This window comes from Hyaena hyaena, unplaced genomic scaffold, assembly GCF_003009895.1.
Source record: "Hyaena hyaena isolate Hyena2069 unplaced genomic scaffold, ASM300989v1 scaffold_185, whole genome shotgun sequence".
NCBI classification, from domain to species: Eukaryota; Metazoa; Chordata; class Mammalia; order Carnivora; family Hyaenidae; genus Hyaena; species Hyaena hyaena.
Window position 1 is genome coordinate 301,074 of NW_024080816.1, and position 25,804 is coordinate 326,877.

Genomic DNA, 25,804 nt, shown 5'->3' on the forward strand with positions numbered 1-25,804 from the left:
CTGGGCTTCCAACAAAAAGCAGGCCTGTCCTCCTCAGCCTGGAGGGGAGCAGAGGGCCTGCGAAGAGCAGGGACTCCGGAGTTCTGAGTCACGCCAATAGAGGCTCCTACTAGAACAGAGGGTGATGGCGGGGGAGGGACAAACACATAAACTGATTTCTTTTTCCCCTCATCCCCATCTGTCAGGCCAGATGAGTGCCTGGTGGGCAGCCACCCAGGCAAAATATCAAGGCCTGTTCATAAGCATTCCTCACTGAACCCAGTCCCCAACTGGCACCTTCCCGCAGAAATATATGACCTAAATATTTCTTTTGGAGTCCTCTCCTGTTCCCTTCACCGCTGTAAAAACTATTATAAGAGGATAATTTTCATCTGGTTATTTGTAACATCAGCCCAGATCTCATGTGGAAATCTGGATTATTTTGACACCTGCAGGCAGGTTAACAAGAAAAAACATAAACTCATTCGCCTTAGGGGTATGGAAGAGCACAACCCACTCCTCTGGAATGTCAAAGACATAGCGCCACCTCGTGGTCGATGGTCAGAAATGTTCTTCCCAGTCTTCCGTTTACAAACACTAATGGGAAGAACAAGCAGTTTGTTAAACCAGAGACATGGGTTAGGGAAAACCAAATGAAGTATATGCATTATGAAAAATAATTCGAAATAAGAATGCTTTGGGGCAAATTTCAAATGACAATTACAATTCTTAAGGAGTACCGTCATGATTTAACTAATGGGTTCAAATCTGCAGGAAGCTGTCGCTAGACTCAGGGCCAGAAATTAATTCTTATCTTGCAAAGAGCTCAATTCTCTCCCTGTTTGGGAAAAATCAATAAAAGCCGGGCTTGAACTCTGGTCGAAATAGCCACTCTAATGAACGAAATAAAGGACAAAATTCAGACAAGCGTAATAACAGCCCTCTGTGTCGAGTGCAAGAGTGTGCCGGTCACAATGACAGCTCCTAATCTCCCCCACTGAAAAGTGACTTCCATGGAATAAAGTCAGCTTAGACGGATTTTCCATTTAAATGGTCAAGGATTAAGAGGAGTTGGTTGGACAAGCGTAACCCATTCATATAACATTTCACTTAAAATACACACACACATCATGATATCCTTATGAAAATAAGCTGTCTTCTTATTCACTGGAATTTAAAGGCAAAAGCTGACAGTAAACCATTTTGATTAATATATGACCTAGCTGGAACTCTATGTTGCATTTAATTTTCCTGAATTTCTGAGCTTCTGTGACTATTATATCACGTTATGCAATTTGCAGTGCTGGGTCTTCTCAGAGGTTACTTACACAAAGACAGACATTTTATTTGAAACCTGACCAGGCTCCTTCCTATTCTAGATAGATTCATTATGACAACCTTTAATTGGGCACACTGCCAAAATGCAGCCAGTCTAATAGGCCTGTTTAAATATAACACATAGACTACTATGCTTATTTGATGTAGTTGTTGAGAATGATTTATTGAATTATACTTGATAGAGAGAGAGTACCCAACCTTTAAGAGGGTGGTTCTCAGAAAACTTAAAAGTCCACAAACTAGCCTGCATAAAAAAAAAAAAACTTAATAAGTTAAGAAAATTCATGTCTCGTCAAACAGTTCTACAATAGAGAAGCCACGTATAATTCTGAGAGCTTAAAGAGTTATTTCCTAACAAAAATTAGTTAATACTAGGCTTTTATTCTGTATAGTCACAGGGAACTGTGTACATGGGGAATAAGAAATATATATCTAAATATCATATGTATAGCCCATTTTATTGATTTTTTAAAAATAAAAATAAAATTAGGGGGAAAACGCTTTCAATCCCATCCTTTGGAGTTACACAAAAAAGACTTAGATTTTCCAGACCTGCTTTGGTATAAAGACTTGTATTTGGTTGGCAGTTATCTTAAAAAATCTTACCTAGGCATCACCTCATCTACTACAGAGCAAGCTAAATCAACTGGGAAGTTTGTTGCTTTGTAAATTACAAAAGCAAAATTTACTTAATAGTTACGCTTTGTGAGTTAATGAAATTATATCAAATCAGTCTTCAGTATGGCTATTCACAGCCATTTCAAGAGCAATTTCCTGCAAGATCTCAATTAGAACAATGTTCTTGTGCTTCTCACCCCCACCTCTGTCAGAGGCAATACACAGCTCAGCCTGGCAACTGTGGAGTGGAACTAATTCCTTCCTCTTAACGCCTGTCTCCAATTAGCAGGTGGGAAATAGAAATGATTTACTTAAGAGACAGCTTTTCCCACTTACTCAGACTTATTACCATTCTCATCCAAGTATCACTCAGCTGCTAATTGTCTTGGGAAGCTGCACTATGCAGTGGTAAAGAGCACAAAGTTGCTAACACAGTGACATAAGCAAGTTACTTAACCGTATGCCTCAGTTTCCTTACTTGTCAGAGAGAGTTCAGTTTCGCTTTATACTCTTACTCCAAATATTAAGTGGGGGAAAAAAACATGCTAACAGAACTCAGGGTTGCCTGGCTGATAGCAGTGTTCAATGAATTAATCATCACCATGTAATAGGGAAATAAGCAGATAAATAATTATGAAACAATGACATAAAGAAACCGTAAAGCATATGTACAGGAAACAGTGAGAGCACCAAGGAGGGTTAACGCATGAATCTCCTCTACAATACCCCTGACTATCTGTCACCAGAATCCATTAGGATAGCTTTGGTAAAAAAAAAAAAAAAAAAAAAAAAAAAAAAAAAAAAAAAAAAAAAAAAAAAAAAAAAAAAAAAAAAAAAAAAAAAAAAAAAAAAAAAAACACATAACTTATGGGGCAGATCTAATTATTGTAACATTTTGTCTTGAAAATAAGTCTTCAAATTCTCTAAAAGTTGCCTTCTGCTGATGTTCACCCACTCATGCCCTTTCTCATCCAAAGTTAAATTCATCTTCATGTTTTCATGGGCCGAAGAGAAACCACAAGTGACAAGACAAATGGAAAGACTCCATAGACTTTAAGTTCTTGAGACGTGTGACTCTGCTAAAGGTGCAATGCCCATTCCAACCAGTCCATTATGACTGCTCATGCCTAGGGTTGAGAGAGAACCTGAAGGATGTTCTGACTCAGTAACCAAGATTAACACAATTAGAGATTTCTACAAGGTGGTCTGGAGCGGGGAGGAGGGACGGCAGAGCTCTAAGAGTGCCAATTACTGATCATTCCTGGTAAACAAGCTATGAGCTCTCCTGGGTCTTTTTAAGTTTTTGTTGGGATCATATTGTGCTCATTCTGTGCCCCCACCCACTCCCCGCAGCTGGCTGGAAGAACAAACGACTGACTGGCTTTATCATACATTTTACAAACTCTATAATGTCCATCAGAATCTCATATTCTTCAATTTCAATAACATATCTCAGAAATGTATAAATGGCACTTAGACAAATTTTTTGAAGTAAAGGATGAATACACTGCCTAATTACATACAATATATTCTTATTTCTTTCATAATGACAAACGGTATAAATTATAGCTCTGAGCTAAGCAAATGAGGTCTTTGTCAGCTGTAGAATGATTACTCATTTTCTATCCTTTCTCCTTCTCTCCTTTCCTTTCATCCAACTTTCTTATTTTATATTTACTGGATAATTTTAAATTACAGAATTACTATTTGATCTGTGTTACACATGAAAAAAACAGATATATAAAAAAAAGAAATCTGTAAGTTCTAACTTTTCTCATGTACTATTTCTTCTTTCATGTTTCTCTATGCTTCTATGTTTCTATAAATGTATACAGATATGTACATTTCTTTCTTTTTGTTCCCAAACAGGGACTGTGTCATATACATTTTTGTGCAAACTTATTATTTTATTATAGATCCTCAAACCCTTCAGATCTTTGAATAGTTTTAAAAATGAATAACCCCCAATATTAACATATGTTCAGGTCATGTGTAAACTTTGTTCTTTGTTTAGAATCTAATAGTTTTTTTTTACAGAGTAATCATATTTTAAATGTGAGTTAATTAGCTCCAGGGCTCCAGAAGCAAAGATACAGACCATGTTTTTACCATCTTCTATGAGGAAGGGACTCCAGTAACAGCAGTTACTAGAAAGAAGATGATGACAAGGGCTTCCGTGTTTACCTGGAATTCTGCACGGACAGAGAGCAGTTCATTAAGCCTGTGAGTGAGGTACAGCATCGCTCCAGATGTGAGTCCCTAAGTGGGAACATGACACAGCTGCTGATGAAAAGGCAGTGTGGTGACTCATAAGCACCTTTCCTCTCAGGCGATGATTACTTCTGCTCATAAGTAAGTGATGTCCTTCCACTGAAGTACTCCAGAGTTAGAATGGGATTTAGTCAAAAGTCTGGTCTCAGTCCTGGTTCCACCATTCACCATTTATGAGACACTGCACAACTCTGTCCTTCAATCAATAGTATGTGTGCGTGCGAGTGTGCATGTGCACGTACTACAAGCAGTAAGAAGCACTGTTGACATGTGATGCTGACAATACCTACCTCCCAGGATAACCAAGAAGATCCAATGAACTTCTACAATGAAAATTGCATTTTAGGAGCCAAAATGCAATCCCACATCAAAATTACATGAAGAGATGTATCTCAAATAAATATACATATATATATTATATATATATATATTTATATATATATAATATATATATATAAACTCAATACCGTTTGCGAAATGACTGCAAAAACCTTTTCTTTTTCCTACCAAGAGTCTGTCAAAAGGGTTGATGATGCATAATCTACTTATATGTACAGACTCTTATGCCCATTTTACAGTTGGTAACACTAAATCCCAGACAGGTGACATAACTGTTGTATGTTAGAGCCAGAACCAGATTCTAGGGCCTCATATTTCTGCATGATCTAGGGCATTTCCAACGTTTAGTCGCACTACCTCTTCTGACTCTAAATGCCATGAGACATAGGGAAGACCATGAAAAATAAACCTCAAGTGGACTTGTGGCATGGTTATATAAATGTGTGTCACTTGGGCCTTTTAAATAAGTATTAGATAGTAGTTTCCCTTACTAGCTCTTCCATAAACCAAGGAATCTTCCTCCCTCTCATAGTCTATGCACCAAAGGACAAACCAAACCGTGGCCCAATATCGTTATCAATATTCTATATTGTTACTAATTCTAGCTTGGAAACAGAGGCCACGCTCTGCACAGGCTATGTGGAAGTAAGTGATACTTGAATTTTAAGCTCAAGTATTTATTTATAACTTAAAATTCTCACTTCATATTCTATAAGCATTCTGACATATCACACTGTAAGAAGGACATCTATAACTCTTCAATTTTGAGTGTTTTGTTATTTTGATCTCTTTGAATTAATGCTAGGATAAATATCAAATTCTCAAATAAGTCCAAGATCTGTGGTCAAACACGTCCAATGCTGTGTCAACGATTGTGAATTTTTTTCACAACTGTATTACACAGATCTCTACCTTCTTAAATAGAATGTGTCTCACATGATATACTGCTGTTTGTGGACTCAGTCACAACTATGAATGCCATTTATTGTTCAATTATGCTTTCAGAGATTATACAGATATATAAGGCTCCTAGTTTCTATGCTGCATTGGTTCAAGCAGCAATGTGATTTTTTTGAGATTATATCTTTTGTTCTTATATTTTGTATGATTTACGTTGTTATATATTTTGTCTCATTACTTGTCAGTTGTCTCTTCTCTTGTTGCTATCACTACCTGATTCAAGTATCATAATCTCTCTTTCATAGTTTAATAAAGCAGTTGTGTTGGTTTGCTTTGCTGCATAACAAACTACCACAAACTTAAAGCCTAAACACAGCACATATTTATTATTTCATAGTTTCCAAGGGTCAGCAGGTGTGAGCATGGCTTAGCTGGGTCCTCTGCAAGGCTACAAAGTGTTAGCCAGGGCTGAGTTCTCAACTGGTGGCTCGCTTGGGCAAGGATTCACTTCTGAATTTTTTTTTTGAGACAGAACACGCACAAACAGGGGAAGGACAGAGAGAAAAGGAGAGAGAAAATTCAAAGCAGGCTCTGCAATGTCAGTTTAGAGCCCAATGTGGGGCTCTATCCCACGAATGGGCCTCCATCCCACAAACTGTGAAATCATGACGTGAGCCAAAATCAAGAGTCAGACATTTAACCGACTGAGCCACCCAGGTGCCCCAACGTCACAGCTTTTCAAGTTGTTAGAAGAATTCACTTACTATATCTGCACAAGATACAGTAGCTTTTCTCTTCAAAGCTAGCAGGAAGGAGAGCAAGCCTCTCAAGTGAGTCTTCTAGCAAGATAGAGGTCTGTGTAACATAACCACAGGAATGACATTTTATCACCTTTGCCATATTCTGTTGATTAGAAGCAACTCATCGGTTTTGCCCAAATTTTGGGGAAAGGACTTATATGAGACCATAAACACCCAGGAGGTGGGAATCATGCGGCCACCTTACACTCTGTTAGCCATAGCTATGCCAATTAATCCACTTGGAATCAAATGCAAAGTTAGAGTAATACAGCCATAATAAGAGACCAAAGGGCTTTGTACATTAACTGGAACTACTTTTATGGTTCCAATTTTAATTACCTTCTGAATCTTGACCGTGTTCTGGATATCCTGGCTATTCAGTATGTGATTTTTAGATAAATGAATGAGTTCTCAAGCCAGAAATCATGACTTTCAAGGAATAACATTGATACCTCCTATTTTCTTTCTTCTCCAGATACGTTGTGAAAATACCGGTCAACTAACTGCCATTCCTACACGAAAATAGTTGGTTACTGAATAGATTGAATTTGTTTCTCTCTGACTATTGCTCACTTACTAAAGACTGCCTAACCCCTATAATGGGTCAGGGCTAGGTATTTGCTATGGTGAAAGCCCCTAACACTAGATAAAGTGCAAATGGATGTCCTTCTTCTTCTCTGACTCCTAGAAAATGGTAAACTTATATTTCAATGTTGGTAATTTTTTTTTAAAATACATGTGAAGGCTCTCTGTAGGAAATACTTGAACAACCCTGGGTAAACTTGAACAAAATTTCTACCTCTTTCACTATACTCACCAGTCTAGAACTTGTTTAAATTAATTTCTTCTTACAGGCATTAAAAGGTCAGATCTCTATGCCATCTTTGGTATCATGGGTTAGAGGTCATAGGCATCATTTTTAGTGTGCACAATTATTTTAGGCCAAAGTTGTTATCATACTTTAAACCCCTTTTGAACACTTATTCAGAGAACAAGAAACGTATGCAGCAAGTGGAATGACCTTTAGAATTTATTCAAAGAAAATCAAATGCCTGTCACTTCTCCTAGCATTCATTACATTGAGGAATTATTCATTGGATGGTGAGTAATCTCTTCCTCTTGTAGACAGCACTGGGAAAACGAGGCAGCATGGAGAGTTTACTCTATAACTAGATCCTAACTGAAAAAAAGTATCTCTCATTTTAAATCACAATTAAAATGTTTTTTTCCCCTAGTCAAAGTATTTATTTAGCTTGTGCTTTTTACAACTATGTAGAATTTAATTCCATAGTGCAAATTCAAAGTGATAGAAAGCTTCACAGTACAGGAATCTTTAAAACTGCAACTGAAGCAATGAAAGTATGCACAAAGTCAATCAAACTGTAAACAAGTCAGGCTTGTTCATTTTTGTATAATTTATGGAGTGTTATACATAAGTTAGTATGGTAGAATAATTATTTGAGGTATTCATTGATTTCTCTCCATTTGCTCCACAAAACATAGCGTCGCCATTAATTTCAAGTGAGAGATTATCAAACCAGGCCAGAGAGCAAAGGCGTTGAATTACTGAGTTCTAAATTCAAATGCTGAAGCCCAGGTTAAAAATCACATATTTGATAGTAGACCTGATTGAGCTTATTATTTTTCCCCCATGCTCCTTTCCTCCAACTAGCTCTGTATGATGAGAACTTTCTATAGAGGCTGAGAAGGTAGAGTATGTAGACAATTCAAGATAGTTAGAGGTGTCTGGAAGCTGTATACACTTCTTGCCCACCAGAAAGTCTTACTTGAGAAAAAGGGCAGCATGTACCCATACTTTAAAATTTGGGGGATCTTAGAGAACAAAAGGCATTGCATACTGTGTCTCAGTGGAAAGGAATATCAGACTTCAGAGAAAAGTCCTCATGCCATCCTCGAGGCCAGAGGAGAAATGGTAGCGTGATGTATGGATCTAGGAATGAAAGATATTTTAAACTCTTATGTCCACACCCTCAATTCTGATCTCCCTTGGATCTAGAGTAGTGTCTAAATATCCTTTAGATTCCAGAAGGACTCGGGGATTTTCACAGAAAGAGAACATGGTGGTCCATCTACCAAAATGTTCATCACCGATAATGACTGATAACATAGACGAGGCTGGACAGCCACAGACCTGATCAATGCCAAGAACCAGTGGGATGAAGAAGACCCTAAGTGAAGGGCCAGATTAGAATCATACACCTCTCCCCTCTTCTCTGCAGTGGCCTTTGTGTATGCTTCCCAGAGAATGGGGGTGAGGCGATGGACACATACAACAGAGACAATCCTGGACCTACACCTAAGTACTAACTTGTACTAAATTCACCCAGAAGAGACTAAACTAACTTCTACTTCAGGACACATGGGAACATGGGGCAGGGGTGGGATAAAACACAAACTAAGATGAAACTTGATTACAAAAGGGAACCAAAGTCACTCTTTTGCACACTTGAGTAAGTGACTGCCCCACGGATACCCACCATATCGGTATTTGAGTAGGCACAATTATAAATTCTGAAATACACGTGTTCAAAAATTGTTTTTAAAGTGTCTAATAGTGGTTCTATTTCTTTGGAGATAATGGACATTCACTATATTTTAAGAAACCAGACATGATTCTTTCTGTCTTCCCATTAAAACTGTACTTTCATTGTATTTCTATTGAGATCACATACACCTATGTGTGATTTTTGGTTTTTCAATTAAGAAACTTGGACTATTTTTGTCCTAATGTTTGCCCCATTGAGTAAGTAAAATGGTGTAGAATCAGATATGCTAAAAGTACACCAAAATGTCCTACTTCATGGGTATAAGGCAACACCTTCATAAAGAGGAAACTCAGTCAAATTCATACTTTTATAAATGTGTTTCTCCAATTTTTAGTATGTGTTGCACATATCACGTATGCTGATTACATACAAAAGAGTTCCATGCACACACATTTTGAAAGTGTATTTCTGCTCCAAGGTAGGACTGCCCAAGCTTTGAACTGCCTCAAAAATAAACTCTCCCGATTTGCATGCATTGTTTAATTATAGAAATAAGAGTACAATAAACACTCATACCCCAAATGTTAGAAAACTGCAAACAATTTCGATTAAAAAAATAAGAAGATGCTTTGCCTTTCAAAAGCAAACCATACCCTTACAAGGACCATATGGGATCATCTGGAAGAAAAGAAAAATCAAATAAATTTGTCTTATTGCATCACATTAGGTTAGACAAAGGAAATATGTGCTTTAAATATCTAATTAAAAACAAGCCTGGTAGAGTAGGTCACCTTCTTCAGCTGTGTGTGTGTGTCCTGATAATTGACCTCATGTTCCTAATTAGTTCAGGATGGCATTGAGCATGAAAATGAATGAGGCAATCCTGAGACAAGATATCCGGTGTTAATTAATAAAATAACTTGAATGACTACAATCAAATTTAATTTAAATATATATTATAAAAATCATAAAAGCCATAAAAGAAGGGGACTTCTCCCTTAAAATGGGAGAGATGACTTGAGATAGCAGGAGAAAGCCTATAAGTGTAGAGTAGCAGTGAGGAGCACAGATCGCAAAGCCAGGCTATTGGATTTGAAACCAGGTTCCACTCTATGCCAAGTACGCCCTTGAAAAGTTAGTTAACCGATATGTGCCTCAGTTTCCTTATAAGGATTATTCTGATATTAAGTGAAGAGTTCGCCATTTTTTATCATATATGTAACCAATTTAGCCAGTATCTGATGGAAAAGTGTTTGCTGTTGCCATACTTGTCACCGTCACGATCACAAACGAGCTGCTCCAAAATTCAACCCATTCTCCTGCGTGTCCCTTACACGCAGTATTACGCAGGAAGGTTCCCCTTCCATCAAAGAGAACCACTGAGTCATGTTGTCACAGCCTTTTCTCTCACTTTTGAGCTACCTTCCTTATGTTCTGGGAAACAGAGTTTTGTGCATCTGTGTCATTGGTCTTAGATTGAAACTTCACAAACCCCAGAGTTGTTTTTTTTTTTTACTTGAGATATGATTCATATACCATGACATCCACCCTTTTTAGGTATAGACTTCAGTGGTTGTTAGCATATTGTGCAACCATCGCCAGTATCAGATTCCAGAATAATTTTATTACCCTAAAAATCTTGAAGCCACTGCAAAGTGAATTTGAATTCTGTATATCAACTAAGGATTTAGTTCAATTATCATCCCACCTAGTGTATCGTTGTGGGAAAGACCACTGGCTTCTCACTCCAAAATTTATTCTCTCTTCCTCCTTAAACTAGGTATATAGCTGCCCAGGACAAAGGTTGCATGACTCTGATTCCCCTGCATCTAGGCCTGGCTATGCAGCTAAGTTCATGCTAGTGAACTATTTAGAGGAGATACTAAGTGGCAGCTTCTGGAAAAGCCCTTACAAGCCAGCTGGTATATACCTTTTATCCACTAGCACCTTATTGTTTGTCCCCTCCTCTATCTCATTGCCTAGAATAGGAATGGCTGGAGCTCTGGTAGCCATTTTGGAACACAAGGGTATCCTTGGAAATGGGAGGCGGAGGCTAAGATGATTTAGGAGAAAACATGGCATGAGCCCGGGTCCTTAGCACCTTTGTTCATACTGGCCCTGAAATTTCTATGCCTGGAAAACTTCTTTTAAATAGAAGATAAACAAATGCCTACACTTCTACTACTCTTTGGGGATGTTCCAGTCCCATGCAGTGGACCGAATACTCAATGACACAGTCTTGTAACCAAATTCCCATGAGTGGCATAAATTGTGACTTGCCAAGGAGGTAGGGCACTTGAAAAACTAAGGCCCTTTTTTTCTGCCTTCTTAAGAATTATACCACTTTGGAGTTCAGCAGAGAACACCGTAGTTTTTAGCAACTTCTTTAACACATCTTCCTATGTATATTCTCCACACACTCAGTCATTCGTACTGTGGGGCCAATATGTAATACCTGAAGATCCGTTGTCTCCATAGAAACTTGGAACATTCACCAGCACTGGTAACTGGTCATACTTCCAAACCAATCTACTTAAATTGCACTTTCAAACTGGAGGCAAGCAGCCATCCGAAAGTACATCCACTCACATCCATTAAAGAGCAATGGAGTGTGCAAAGCAATAACTCCGGGAGGGAATCTAATTCAAACTCAAATAAAGTCCACCTGAAATGTAGTGTGCTCAGCAGCTCCTTTGAACCTGCTTCCCGCATAATCAAGTCCAACTCTTTAAGAAAACACAATAAATCAAGTGCTATTTCTGAAGCCTTTCCTATTACAAGGATGCGGTATTCTAAAATGATACTCATAATCTAAGTACTCTGCCATTACCCTGGTGACCTTATCCAAAAACAAAAACATTTCCACAGTTAGAATTAAAGTGTTGAGAGTTTAAACTCCTAGAGAGCAAGGACTGCTTAACTCAGCTCTTTATTCCTTGGTAGCACCTAGACTTGTATGTGGAATATAGTAGGTGCTTAGTAAATGCCTGCTGGGAACAATCCCTACTCTTTACATATACATTATTTTAATCATTTATGTAACAATTAAGTTTTGTGACCCTGGGACAGTTACTTTCCTTTTTTGTTTCTTCACCTGTTAGGAGGGGATAGCACTCTCTTCATAGGATTAATGAAAATGAATGCAAAGTGCTTTATGCTATACCTGATACAGAAGGTATGGACAATAAATGACAGTTGGTATTCTCATTACTGTTATTTTTATTGTTATTGTGTTATTATTATCATTACTCTGCATACACTATTCTGTGTGCTGGGCAAATCAAGTATTGTAAAACATGGTTCTTGCTTAAAAGGTATCCAGGGCAGATGGTCTATACATATGAAAACATAAATGGAGACGCAAAGTAGGAGGTATGCTACAACCAATGGACAATATTCTTGGAACGGGATCCCAGAGTTGACTCCTAGTCTGAATTTTCTGACTGCCTTGTGCCCCACTACACCTCTAGCCAAACCTTCCCTTGCCGCCCCCCCCAATCCCTCCACCATACTCGACCCTCTGAGATTTCACAATTTCTTGCTTCTTTTCCCAGACTTGCACTAATACTCCCCCCTGGGAAGATCATCTCTGTAGATTAAGATCCTGACAATGGACTGTCCTCAGCCTGAGTCATGAACTCTTCACATCTACAGGGTCCCCTGGGCAGCTTGAGAAGGCAGAGCCCTGGCTGGTTCCAGAAGCAAAGATGGTGAGTGCTGCAGGAGTTCGGAGAGACAAGCCCATCCTGAGAGCCAGTTTCCTAGAGCAAGTGAAAGTTGAGTTGGGTCAATGAAGACAAGTCTAGAGAAGAGAGAAGAAGGATATACCAGGCAGAAGAGGCCCTATGAGCAAAGCCCTGAGCTGATAATTGCATATGGGAACAAAGGGTGGCCTCAGCAAGTGGTAGTGAAGAAGGTCTAAATGGATGTTGTCAGAAGTGAGGTTAAAGTTAACTAGGGACCACACTAAGGGGTTTTGACATTAAACTGTGTTTGAGGAACTCAACTTTCCTGAAATATATAATTGGCTTTGACATACAAGTCCTCATGATGTGAAGGGCAAAGTGGAGCTTTCGAATATATTATGTTGGTAAAGGTACATGTAGAATACACAGGCAGACAATGGGTATTTGTAGAGAACTGGGAAGGAAGATGGATCTATCATAGGTAGGAAGATCTGAGTCTAGAAACAGAAACTGGTTCTGACATAAAAAGAGAACCTGAGTGGTAATCAAAAAATATCATGGGGTGCCTGAGTGGTTCAATCAGTTAAACGTTAAACTCTTGGTTTCAGCTCAGGTCATGATCTCATGTTTGTGAGTTCAAGCCCTGCATCAGGCTCTGTGCTGACAGTGCAGAGTCTGCTTGGGATTCATTCTCTCTCTCTCTCTCTTTCTCTCAAAAATAAATAAACATTTTTTTTTAGTTCTGTAAAAATAGATCATCAAATAGCAATGGCAAGGAATTTGAAGTTTATATTAAATATCTACTTTGAGACGTGGTATTCTAGAGGTGAAGCCATCCAGAGTGTATTTATTTTAAAGGTCAGGAAAATGAAGTTCAGGAAGATATATGACTTGCCTAAAGTCTCACAGCCAGTTAGAAATAAAACCTCTCATCCCAACAATGCAACCTCTCCGTGGTTTTAGGTTTCTAAAAAAGTGACACTTTTACATTAAATCCCACATTATTAGTTTTGGTAAAACAACTTAATTGTAGATAAAGATGTCTTCCCTTAGCAGAAGTAACATATGTATATTTAAGTGATATACTTAAATTTAAGTGATCTCTTTGGAGGTATTTGTTATGTCCTTTGTCAATATCAAGTTGAAACCAAACTTAATAACAAAAAGAAAAACTAAAATGTACTCCTTTTCAAAAGTTTTCATTGAGTAACAATGCTGTTCTTTTCTAAACCAAACAAAAACATGACCTTCTTACTTAAAAGTTACTATTAATGAAGGTAGAATGGTATACAGAATTTTAAAATCAACATCTGGAGATTTTATCTATGTAATAATATGATGCTACTAAGTGATGTCCTTTTAATTTTTGCTCCAATTGGTCCACCTAATTACCATCTCAGTTTAAAGGCCTACATTTCTACCTACTCCAAAATAGCACCTACTTTAAAAAAATCATGTCTATCCAATTAGAAGATTATATAAACTCTAAGAAGATGTGCTACATCAAAGAGTCATTTTGTTCTTGCCCACAATCTACAGTATTCTCTCATACTTTCTTAAATTCAAGTGACAGAATGTGGACTCTCATTTACAAGATTCCATTAGGCTGTCCTCTGACCTCTCCGATTCTACTCAGTGACTTCTTGTACAGATGTCTGGTGCCAAATGGCCTTGTCGAGTTGCTGGAGGAGTCAGCAACTCCCCCCCCCCCCCCCCCCCCCCCCCCCCCCCCCCCCCCCCCCCCCCCCCCGCCCCGCCCCAGCTACTTGCAGCTACTGATGGATGGCACTTCCACGCACAACTAAGTCATCAACAGTCTGTTAGAGACAGGAGTGAAACTCATCACACGGGCTGATAGTTTCAGTACTACCTTAGAACAGCTACGCAACTCCTTTGAAAGTTATTGGTCTTTTCATGAGATGAATTAGCTCTTTATATTAAGGAAGCAATAAATATTCTTTGGTGCCCCGAGTGATTTTCTGAGGAGCAATTTAAATCACAGTCCCTAGTTTATGCTTATTAGCAAAGTTCTAGTGTAAAGCAGCAAAGAGTCAGGTCCTCACATTTATAACTTTTACTCAAGATATTTGATATTCAGTTTGAAGTATTCTAGCTTATTTTAGGATAACTATAAGTGGAGACCATCTCAGGAATTTGAATACTAGTTTAAAGGAACAATGTTGGAATGAACTAGGAAGAATTTATTTAATACTTAAATTTCACCAGTACGGACAAAGTTTCTTGGGGGAGGATCTTACAGTGTGAAACCTGAAAATGAACTCTAAAAGAGTCCTAAAATTCACACCTGTTATTTATATATTTCTAACTGATGTTAATTGTTTACAAGAATTACATTTTTTTATTTAAGAGGTTGCTTGATCTTAAAAATCTGCTTGCATGAGAGTTGAGGTTTTTAAAATATTTATTTATTTTGATGGGGGGGGGCAACTGAGAGAGGGGCAGAGAGAGAGAAAGGGAGACGGAGAATCCTAAGCAGGCTCCCCACTGTCAGCACAGAGACCTACGTGGGGCTCAAACTCACAAACTGTGAGATCATGGCGTGAGCCAAAATCAAGAGTCGGACACTTAACCTACTGAGCCACCCAGGCACCCCGAGAGTTGAGGTTTTTAATGCTTCACATTCTATGACCTCCAGTGCCTTTTAGATTATTAATCTTGATATCTATTTGTTGTTTGGAGTGAACGACAGAATCCTAGAAAATGATGGACATCTCATATACAACAGATAGGAACTGTATAAGCTGCAAGGAAATTAGAAATTGTAAAAGAAAAAAACATTCCCCCCTGAGGATTTTTTTTTCAGTTAATTACAGAGGTCAAGTGTAAAGAAGTAGTCCCTCTCCTTAAATACTGAGATTCATCATCCTGACATTGTTTACTAGAGTTGTAGTTCATGAACTGATAAGAGGCCCCATGATCTTATATTCTGCTGTCATACATTTGACTACTCTTTAATTATATTCTGAGGCAACATGTGAAGAGTGTATATATGAAACCTGGGGTACTGAGCTTTGTCACCTTATGTTTCAATACTTTGCCAGTTCAACCACCGCTAATAAAAACAGCATTCATTTGGTGCTGATTTTTGCCAGACGTTATTATGCACGTATTTAAAAATATTCCAAACATAACAAATGCAAGGAATGATAAACTTTCTTTGTGACCACTTGCCATTTAAACATGTATTAACATCTTACCATATTCCTCTTTGAAAAATAAAATATCAGAGATACGATTACAATGTACCATGCACATGGTCCCAACCTAAGGCCCTTCTTTTCTCCCTATGCAGAGAGTAACCAATGTGACATTGTTGGAGCAAATTTTCCCACCCCTTTTTCCATACATAATCATTTCCTCTGAACATCATCTAATAAATATTTATGTGATACTAAAATTGATATAAATTATATATTATGAAGTGGTATCATTTCCACTCAACACTATATTTTTGAGACTGATCCAATGCATATAGATCTAGTCATTTAGTTTAACTGATTCTAAGTATTTTGCTTTTTTGAATAAACCACTAGTAGTTCATCCATTTATCTTCTAATGAATATTTAAGGTTTTCTTTCAATTTTAGGTTATAATATTTAATACTTTGTTGAACGTCTGTGTAAGTGTTTCTCTAGGGTAGATTCCTAAAGAGAAATTGGTGGGATTTAGGATATGCATATACTCAACTTTATAGATACTGGAAAGTTGCTCTTTAAAGTGGCTATACCAATTTATACCCCGACAGCAATATAGAAATGTTTCTTAGTATCTTTCTTGCTCACTGACAATGGTTCTTGTCATTGTTGATTCTTTCAATTTTTTACCAATCTGATAGGCATCAAATACTGTATCTTTTTTGTCTTAATTTGTACATCCTTGATGACTAGTAACATTGGACATATATCCTCAATGAGTATTGGCAAGTTAATAATAAACTTCATCTTTGAGTGCTTCATTGATATTCCATTCAGTTTTAATACCTTTTTCAGATCTACATTCTTATAGTTTTGTTACAACTTTGAGTGGTATCTTTCGAAAATTACGTTTCCAATTGGTCATTACTACCGAAAATGGAGCTATTATTGCCTATCTCAGGTTGTTCTGAAAAATTTGTATAAACTCCTTAGGAAAGTACTTGGTGCATATTTGGCCTTCTCCAAGCTTCCTCTGTCCTCATAGAAGTGTAGAAATGATGTAGAGCACTGGTTTTGAATAACAAAAAATGATCAGAAAATGTGAAGTTATATAAAATATTCATGTGTTGAACTTAAAGTAATTTTTTTCCAGAGTTCATGACTGGTACAGTCAGAATGCATTAGATAAGTCTTGCAAACACAGGCAAATAAAATATTTAAAACCCTCAAAGGGAAACATATATATAATTTGTAGGGTGTTCTGATTTTTTCTTGGTGATATCATATTATATAACTTGAACTAACAAATGTACTAGAAACCAAATGTACTCTTTCTGTCTCAGTATATTTTCCCAAGGGATCATCAATTCAAGTTATACTTATAATTGTGCCATAAAAATTATACAATGAATTGGAATGGACTTCCACTTGTTTATTTATTTATTAAAAATATTTTAAGTTTATTTATTTTGAGAGACTGAGAGAGTAGAGGAAGGGCAGAAAGGGAGAGAGAAAATCCCAGGCAAGCTCTGTGCTGTCAGTGCAGAGTCTGACCGGGGCTCGAATGCACGAACCATGAGATCATGACCTGAGCCTAAACCAAGAGCTGGACAATTAACTGACTGGGCCACCCAGGCATCCCTGGACTTCTACTTTTTAAACACCTGGCTCCTTCAATATGACTGCACATTTCTTCTTAACATAAAATCATAAAATATACAGGTCCCTCATCAATAAGGCTTTTGGGAAGCTGCATGCCACTTTGAGCATGTATATTTGTCATTAAATGTTAATTTCTTCTACTCTTTATTCCACAAGCATTTAGGGGAAACAAATAGATCTATTTGTTTTGGGAAAAGACAATTCTTTTGCGTGCGGAATAGGTTCAGGTGGGAAGATGCTAGTGAGAGATCAACAAAGAGGGTCATTGCTCACATTCAGTGACTTAAATGCTTTTGACACATGGCTACTTCCTTGTGCTTTGGTCCAGTAAATACTCGAAAATAGTAGCCAGCTTAGAAGTACAATTAAGCAAATTAAGTTATTATCTTCCGATGTTAGCAGTTAAATTCCAGCGTTTCCTTTCCCTTGGCAGGTTGGGGAGAAGGTTGGTGAACACCTTGAGAACATATGGAAATAGTTATATTCCATTTTACGTAAGTGTTTATGTGTTGGTAGAACTCATTTTTCAGTTCAGAGAAGTAATACTTGTCCCTACCAGCTCCCCTGCCTAAACTGAGTAAGAAAAAATAATTTACTTTAAAGCAGAACCATTTTTAATCAACTGCATTTTTTGTTTCAGTTGAGCTTCAGAGAATTACTGACTTGACCTTAAAAACAAACTCCCTTTTCACACAGAATTATTAAAAATAGGCCTTTTTGAACATCCCCTCCTGAAAACTCACCTCTATTTCACTAGTCATTAAAGGAACATTCTACCCTCAATGTAAATAACTTATAATAAACTATTATTAAATAAGAAATCATTTAAATCACTTTCATTTTCTACCAACATACAAGAGTGGCTTAAATAACAGCTTTTTGAACCACAAAGCTACAGGCAAATGAGGTTTGCCCTAAATTACATACTGAAAAAAATCCCATTCTGTAGTGAATTTCATGTTAATTGTTATCCAACTTTTGTATCCAGCTGACAATCAAAGACAACGTGATCGTTCCTCCACTATCCCAATAATGAATAACAGCCTTTGACAAACATCCTATTTCTGCAAACAATGCAAATCACATACATGCATAGTATCAGACAATGATTTGGTTGCCTGCTGTGGTTTCTAGACAAATGACTCCTTTAGAGTGCCTTTCAAAGTGTGGGGAGTGGAATTAGCCCTCGGAGAGAAAGCCAACTGCAAAGTTTTCCTAATGCAATGTAAAAGTCAGGCTGTGCCATGAGACCCTGGTTAAGGAATTGTCGCTTTAAGGTCAAAAATGACCAAAATAAGCTCTTGGGTGAGAGAGTTCCACAATTAAGTCAGGCTGCTCTGGGTTTCAAAAATTATTTGAAAGGACAGAGAAAGGGCACAAGAGAAGAAAAATGACAGGCCTAAAATGAGGGTGGCACTGATTTTAAACAAAAGTGTGACAGGGTGTTTCCTATACTGGATGCCACTTCTGTCCAAAATGTTATACAAACTGGGGATACATCTGTTACTTCCACAACTATACATTTCCAGTAGGCACCCCCCAACCCCACTGTGTTCTCATTCTTTATTTCAAACCTATACACTGGCTTGAAGATAATCCCAAATGTTCTTTCATCACCTCATTAAAAACTGAAGTTATTCATACTGTTTAACAAGAACACTTTGCATTTAGAAGGATTTTCACATTCATAAGGTTCCTTTCATGAGTAGCCTATGATGGAATTCTCACCATGTTTTCAATAAAAAAATGCTAAGAATAGTCATGGTGGGTTTTTTCCATCAACACTTGCCACAATGAGCACTTAGCATATGCAAGTGCAGGGGTGGGTGTTAGGGAGGTAAGAGTCAATATGGATCCCCACCTCAAGGAGCAGAGCTGCTAATCTGGTAGAGGTGGTAAAATAGCATGAATGTCCCTGGGCTATTAAGGAGGATTTATTTGCAAGCAGATTGTAAACAGATAGAATTGGACAAATAGATTATGGCTCAACCAGTTTTCCTCTCATCCATTTGCCTTTGGGAAGTGGTTTTTGTGACCTGCACCAGGAAGTTTCCTCCCTGTTCTGCTGCAGAGTTTCCTCACAATGTAGCAGAAACTCACAAATATCCAGCCACAAAGGGAATTTCACTGTTGTGGCTATTGATACAAGTAACAACTCCTGTTTGAACTCTTCCCCTTAGAAAAACACAGAGACTGTGGTGATTCATCTTTCAATGTCTATCTAGAAAATAAAGTTACACTTTAAAAGGTTTATATCCTGTGGGCCAAATGAAGTTCTCAGATAGAGAGACATACCTTCCAAAGAAATTGCTAGAATTATATAAATTTATTAAGAAACTGGATTAGCTTCTGGTATTCAGTAAGCTTTGATCTCTTCTCTTCCCTGCCATTTTCTTGTACAACCCCAGTTCTGACTATTTGTGCTGGTAGGTAATTCCTCTTTCAGGTTAAATGCTTCCACCCACTCATTTACTTATGACCTCAGTGGGTTTGAGAAAATTCTGCAGCATGAACAGTTTTCATTATGATGTAAATCAATGTAATACTAAGTAATAATTATGTTCATGACACCCTTAGATGCTTGCCAAGTGACCAAAATTGTTTTTAGTGGCACCACTATGACAATTCCATTATGTTCATAACTAGTTCATATTATTCAATTTCCTTTATGGTGTAAATTACATAATAATTAGACTTGCTTACGAACTTTGCCTGTGGTATCCACGCAGCAGTACTTAACAGGACTTTTCATAAACTCAAGTGAGCTAACATGGTTCAGATTTTGCGTAACATCAAATGTCACAAAGTTAAAATATAATTACAAGATAATGTTCTCAGAAAGAAGTAATAAAACTTAGGTGGCAATGTGTGTGTACCATAGTAGGTCACACACACAAAAAGCCTTCAACAAACAATAAATGTTTAACAGGCAGGCTCTGCATTTTCTGAGTTTACTGAGAAATATGTATATATATATGAACCATATGAAAATTAATTATAGTACCCCTGGGAACCTTTACCACTGTTCCTGCCCATGTTGGGGGCACAAGCTTTGAAAAGAATATGAGTGTCTGTCATGGAGAAGATGTACATCACAGAAACAGTAAGAGGTGACCGTGAGTGGCTACTGAGAGGGCTGATTTACTCAGTATCTCGAGGTCTGTGAGATTAATGTCCTCAAAACACCCTCCTGAGAGAGACTAGAAGGGGGCAGGATAGAGGTGTTAGAAATAAAGCCACTCGTGTGTTTGCTTTGGACATGTTCTAAGTCATTATTTGCTGAGTGGACAAGAAATCTACTGTGATTCTCTAATTCCAGTATGGGCCCTTTCGAGCAAAACACCATCACAATGAAGAACCATATTTAAAACTATCCATCCATTTCTCACAATAAAGTACAGAATACAAATTATGACTTGATTTGCAAGTAGAGTGTACCCTGAATCTTGACATCTCCATTCGTTTTCATCTACAAACTCATTTTGGAGACTTTCATTTCTTTTCTTCCAAAACCACGACCAGAGAAACAAACTTTCATAAAATAAATATGACTAACCCTTTGAAGTAAAAATATCCACAAAGAAACCAGTATGGGAAGATGGTGGAATTTCCATTGACTCATAAAACAATTTACATATAAATCTTTTTTCTTCACTCATTTAAATTATTACCATTTCATGTTCAGACTCGCTGGCAAAACGTCAGTTATTTTAATGTGAATCCTCCACAGGCTGCCACAAACAAACGTTAATGCTCGAGTAAAATGTTGAGGCTTGCTAGACCCTGGAGAGGGTAGAAAGTTGCCCCATACAGTCTGTCCACCGCGCTATCACTTTGCTTCCCTCTGGTCATGGATATAAGAAAATACCATCCGAACCTCTTCGGATTTGCTAAATCCAATCACCCCCACCAAGTCAGAATGAGCAATGGAACTTTAGTGTTTCTAAGAATGATTAAAAGAGACACCCTACCGGGTCTTCAGTTTTGTGACTATTCAAGAGGTCAGACAGGAAATCTTCCTGAAGGCTCTCTCTTCGAATTAGCGTAAATTCCCTCAGGAAAACAGCTCCTTGGCTTTGGTCTCCACATACCTAGGGAGATAAGATAGCAAATTCAGCCTTCAGACAGAGTCTGGAGGGAGGGGACATTGAAGAATTAATGTCTCTGAGTTAAAGAAACTTCTTGGATTCATTTCAAGTCCGATTAGAGCAATCAAAAACAATGTACGCAAATATGTATTAATGCGAGAGCCACTAGAATATTCTGGCATGTGGCTCCTTGGATGGATGCCAGGAAAGTCCACCGCTAAGTTGGCACCTCTTAATTGACTGGTGTGCGATGTCAAAATTCAGTGATTGTAAGTTACCTTTGAGGCCAGATCAATTGTGGTCAGGTACCTAGATTTATTCTATTGGGCTAGCCATATTTATGTGTTGTATAGGTATCTTGGACCCACAGGGATCTATTCCCTGGTCCCATGGATCTGAGCATCTAGGTGGATCCTATGTTAAATATCTTCCAGATAAGGAGAAGCTGGCCTGAGCCCATAACTAACTTTCCAAGTTATCAAATGCTTTAGAACCAGATGCACTTCAGCTACTCTGGAGGGAGGTATTGGAGAACTTTCATCTAGAGCTTATCACATACCAGGTTCTTTACACATGTTATCTTGCACCAGACCCAGGAGGTGTCTGTTATTAGCCACACTTTACAAATTAGGAACTGGAGGCAAAAGGTTTCAGGAATTTGTCAAGTGTTAAGTGTTGAAATGAGGACTCAAATACAGGTCTGACTCTAAAACCCCTTTCCTATCATTATCACATTGTGCTACTGAGCTACTCAAACCTTTGGCGAAGAACAAATCGCTGAGTAACTCCTATAAATCCAAGGAACAGTTAATTCACCCAGGCTTCCCAGTACCTCTCTGAACCTCAGTTTACTCAATGTAAAATAGGAATGATATCAGCATTTTTGGATTGCTGAGAAAACAGGAGATAAATACATGTAATGTACTTAGTACAGTGATTTACATATAGTAAGCATTCAACATTATTATTATCAAAAGCACATTCTGCTCAAGGAACAATTAAAAATGCAAGCTTTTTTTTTTAACTTACTTGAGTTTTTTTGATGATATTTATAATATCTGTAATGGATATTGTAAATGGGTATTATATTATCTTCATATTGATTTATCTTTTCAATTTTTATATCTTTTCAGTTTTATACCTTTTTATGGTATTGGTAATATCATTAAGAATATGAGGCTGTTCATGTTAATTTATGCCTTCTTCAAATGTCTGCAATAATTCATAATAAATTAAAATAATTTTAATCCTTAAGCCCTTTGAAAAGGAATATAATTATAATTTATATGTAAATGACCCCTGTTATACAGCATAGACAGTACATTGGGGTAGACAGAATCCTGGGCCCCTTAAGTCCCTAGTATCATATCTGAGACTATATTGCTTAACAAGGCAAAGGAGCTTTGCAGATATAATTAAGTTTACCTATCAGGTGACTTCAAAATAGGGTGAGTAGCCTGGATCATTCAAGTGGCCCAATATAATCATAGAAGACCTTAAAAACAGAGATTTCTCTGGAGTGAAGACAGGAGAGAAAGTAAAAAAAATTCAAAGCATGACAAGGAATTGACCTGTCATTTTAGCTTGAAGATCAAGGGGGGCCCATGGGAAGCCTGAGAAGAAAGTATGTTCTTCCAACAATGGAGAGCTTAGAAAAGGCCCTTTTGCCCTAGAGGAGAGCTACATCTTTGGCCAATACTTTGATTTTAGCCCAGTGAGACTCAATGGAGAATCCAGCCATGCCTTGCCAGACTTCTGACCTACAGAAATTGTGAGATACTACAGATGGATGGTTTTCAGCCATTGAATCTGTGGTGATTTGTTCTGGCAGTGATAAAAAAAGTGATACAATCATCAAGAGGCAGGGTCAATGGGAGGTTATCTTGTTTCATTGTTTTACCAGTGTTTCCTCCACTGTTTCATGAGAATTAACCAATACCAAAGAAGCAGAGGTAGAATTGCAGACTTATTCTTGGAAATGCATCCTTCTGGTGTACCTAACTTATTCCTGTTACATTTAAAATTAAAGTTCTCATTTATTTTCTCATCAACATCAATCATTTCTTGAGTCTGTAGTTACATATACTTCAAAACCTGTCTTAACCCTATAACTTCCCTGATTAGAAGCTTTCAGGGATTCTCTACCTCCTGTTGGGTGCATTGCAAATCCATGGGCTCAGGGCTCAGTGTAACTCACAGTTGTTCAAGTTCTAGATAAAGAATAGCCACATTTGTGTAACCTTTTCTCAATAGCCACATTGTGTAACCTTTTATCAAACAGGTCAGAATGAAAATTATTTTATTTATTTTTATTTTTAAATAATTTTTATTTTTTCTTAAGTAGGCTTCATGCCCGGCACAGAGGCCAATGCAGGAGGCTTGAACTCATGACCCTGAGATCAAGACCTAAGCTGAAATCCAGAGTCAGGTGCTTAACCAACTGAGCCACCCAGGCATCCCCAAAACCTGAATTTAAAGTAACTTAGAATTGATATGTTTTAAGGGTACTGTTTGCAAAAGGACTAAAATATGTTGATCACTACTAGTTCACATTTAATTAATCATTTCTCCAACAATTCTAGGCTATTTTGAATTTAACTCCATTATTCGAAATGGTGGCCATCTTCAGTCATACAATGATAGTTTTTAAAAGCTAAAATCTGGGGGCGCCTGGGTGGCTTAGTCGGTTGAGCGTCCGGCTTTCGCTTAGGTCATGATCTCCCAGTTCGGTTCGTGGGTTTGAGCCCAGCGTCGGGCTCTGTGCTGACTGCCAGCTCGGAGCCTGGAGCCTGTTTCGGTCTGTGACTCCCTCTCTCTCTGACTCTCCCCTGCTCACGTTGTCTCTCTCTCTCTCTCTCCTAGAAATAAATAAAAAACACTAAAAAATTATTTAAAAGCTAAAATCTGAAGAGGCTACTAAACTTATGTGCATTTGCTTTGGGAGAACTTTGGTGCCTATAAAAAAAAACACATGTTTTCTTTGTTAAACTAATTAAAGAAATAGACAAAATGACTCAAATATCTGCCAAAAGAGAAAGTGAGATGTCAAAATACAAAGACTACTCAATGCCACAAAAAGGAAGGATAATTAGCAAACATTTTGTCCATTTGGTTAATGCTTTAGCTTCCAGTTATATTTGTGTATTTGTTTTAGAAAGCATTGGTCTGTTTGTATTTCCTAAGAATGTTGACAGTTTATAAGATTCATGATTCTTACCAAAATGCTCAACTTTCCAAATACTTTCATGTGATAACAAGGCATCAAGTCTTAATTAAACTATAATTCAATTTAATATTGAGAATAGATAAGAACATACAAGTTCAACGAATGTAATTATAAGAATTTTCTCCCTATAGATATCTTGTGCATATCTGTTCCTAATTTAATTTCTATTCACCAAATTAGGCAATTTAAAGTACCCAAATTAATTTGGTCAGTCAATATTAAGTTAATTTTGACTATCTGTATCTATCAACCATGGATAATAATTACTATGTTCTGTGTGCTTTAGAAATACTATTACAGTGAAGGAGATACATAAATATATAAAGATACATAAATATGTAAATCTCATACTTCTATTTCAACCTGATTTTTAAAATGATTCTTTAAATCCAAAGTAGTATTTTACTCATTTGTTTTGTCATGCATTTACATGTACATGCATTTATTCAAGTGCTGTCAAGTGCCAGGAGCTTTACTGTAGGACATATTTCTTCCTTTCAGGGCACTATCCTAACAAGTACTTGGATGTGACAGAGTCTACTAGATACTCAGCAAAAGCTACATCTTTTCATTATTACTGATACACCTGGAGCACATTTCCTAGCCTCCTTTGCAGTTAAGGTGGCTGAGTTTCAGCTGGTGGAAGTAATGAGTGACAGACCAGGCATGCTCATAAAAGTCTCCCACATTCCTTCCTCCAAGCTCTGTTGCCTTCAGGTCAATTTTGAATGGAGACAGCCTCAGGGAAAGCTTACGTCAATTGTTTTATTGTTTGTTTGTTTAAAGTTTACTTATTTTGAGAGACAGAGAGCATCAGTGCCTGCAGGCATGTACCAGTGGGGGAGGGGCAGAGAGAGAGGGGTAGGAGAGAGAACAGAGCCTGGCGTGGGGCTTAGTCCCACAAACTGCGAGATCATGACCTGAGCAGAAACCAAGAGTCTGACGCTTCACCAACTGATCCATCCAGGTGCCCCTGAAATCAATTATTAAAGATGTCAGAAGTTCCATTAGCCTGACTCCCTCAATGACTGCAGGCAGGAAGGCCATCCCATGACCTGTTTGTTTACCTAATATGGTAACCTGATCAAGAAGTCATGGTCTACTGTGTTGGGACCACTGTCCATGTTAGACATTGTTACTATGGCTTGCCTGCTCGAATTAATACAGTGAAAAATTCTAGGTAAGCACAGGATGCTAGGAGAATAAGGAGCAAGGGTGATTACCTCTCCCAAGGA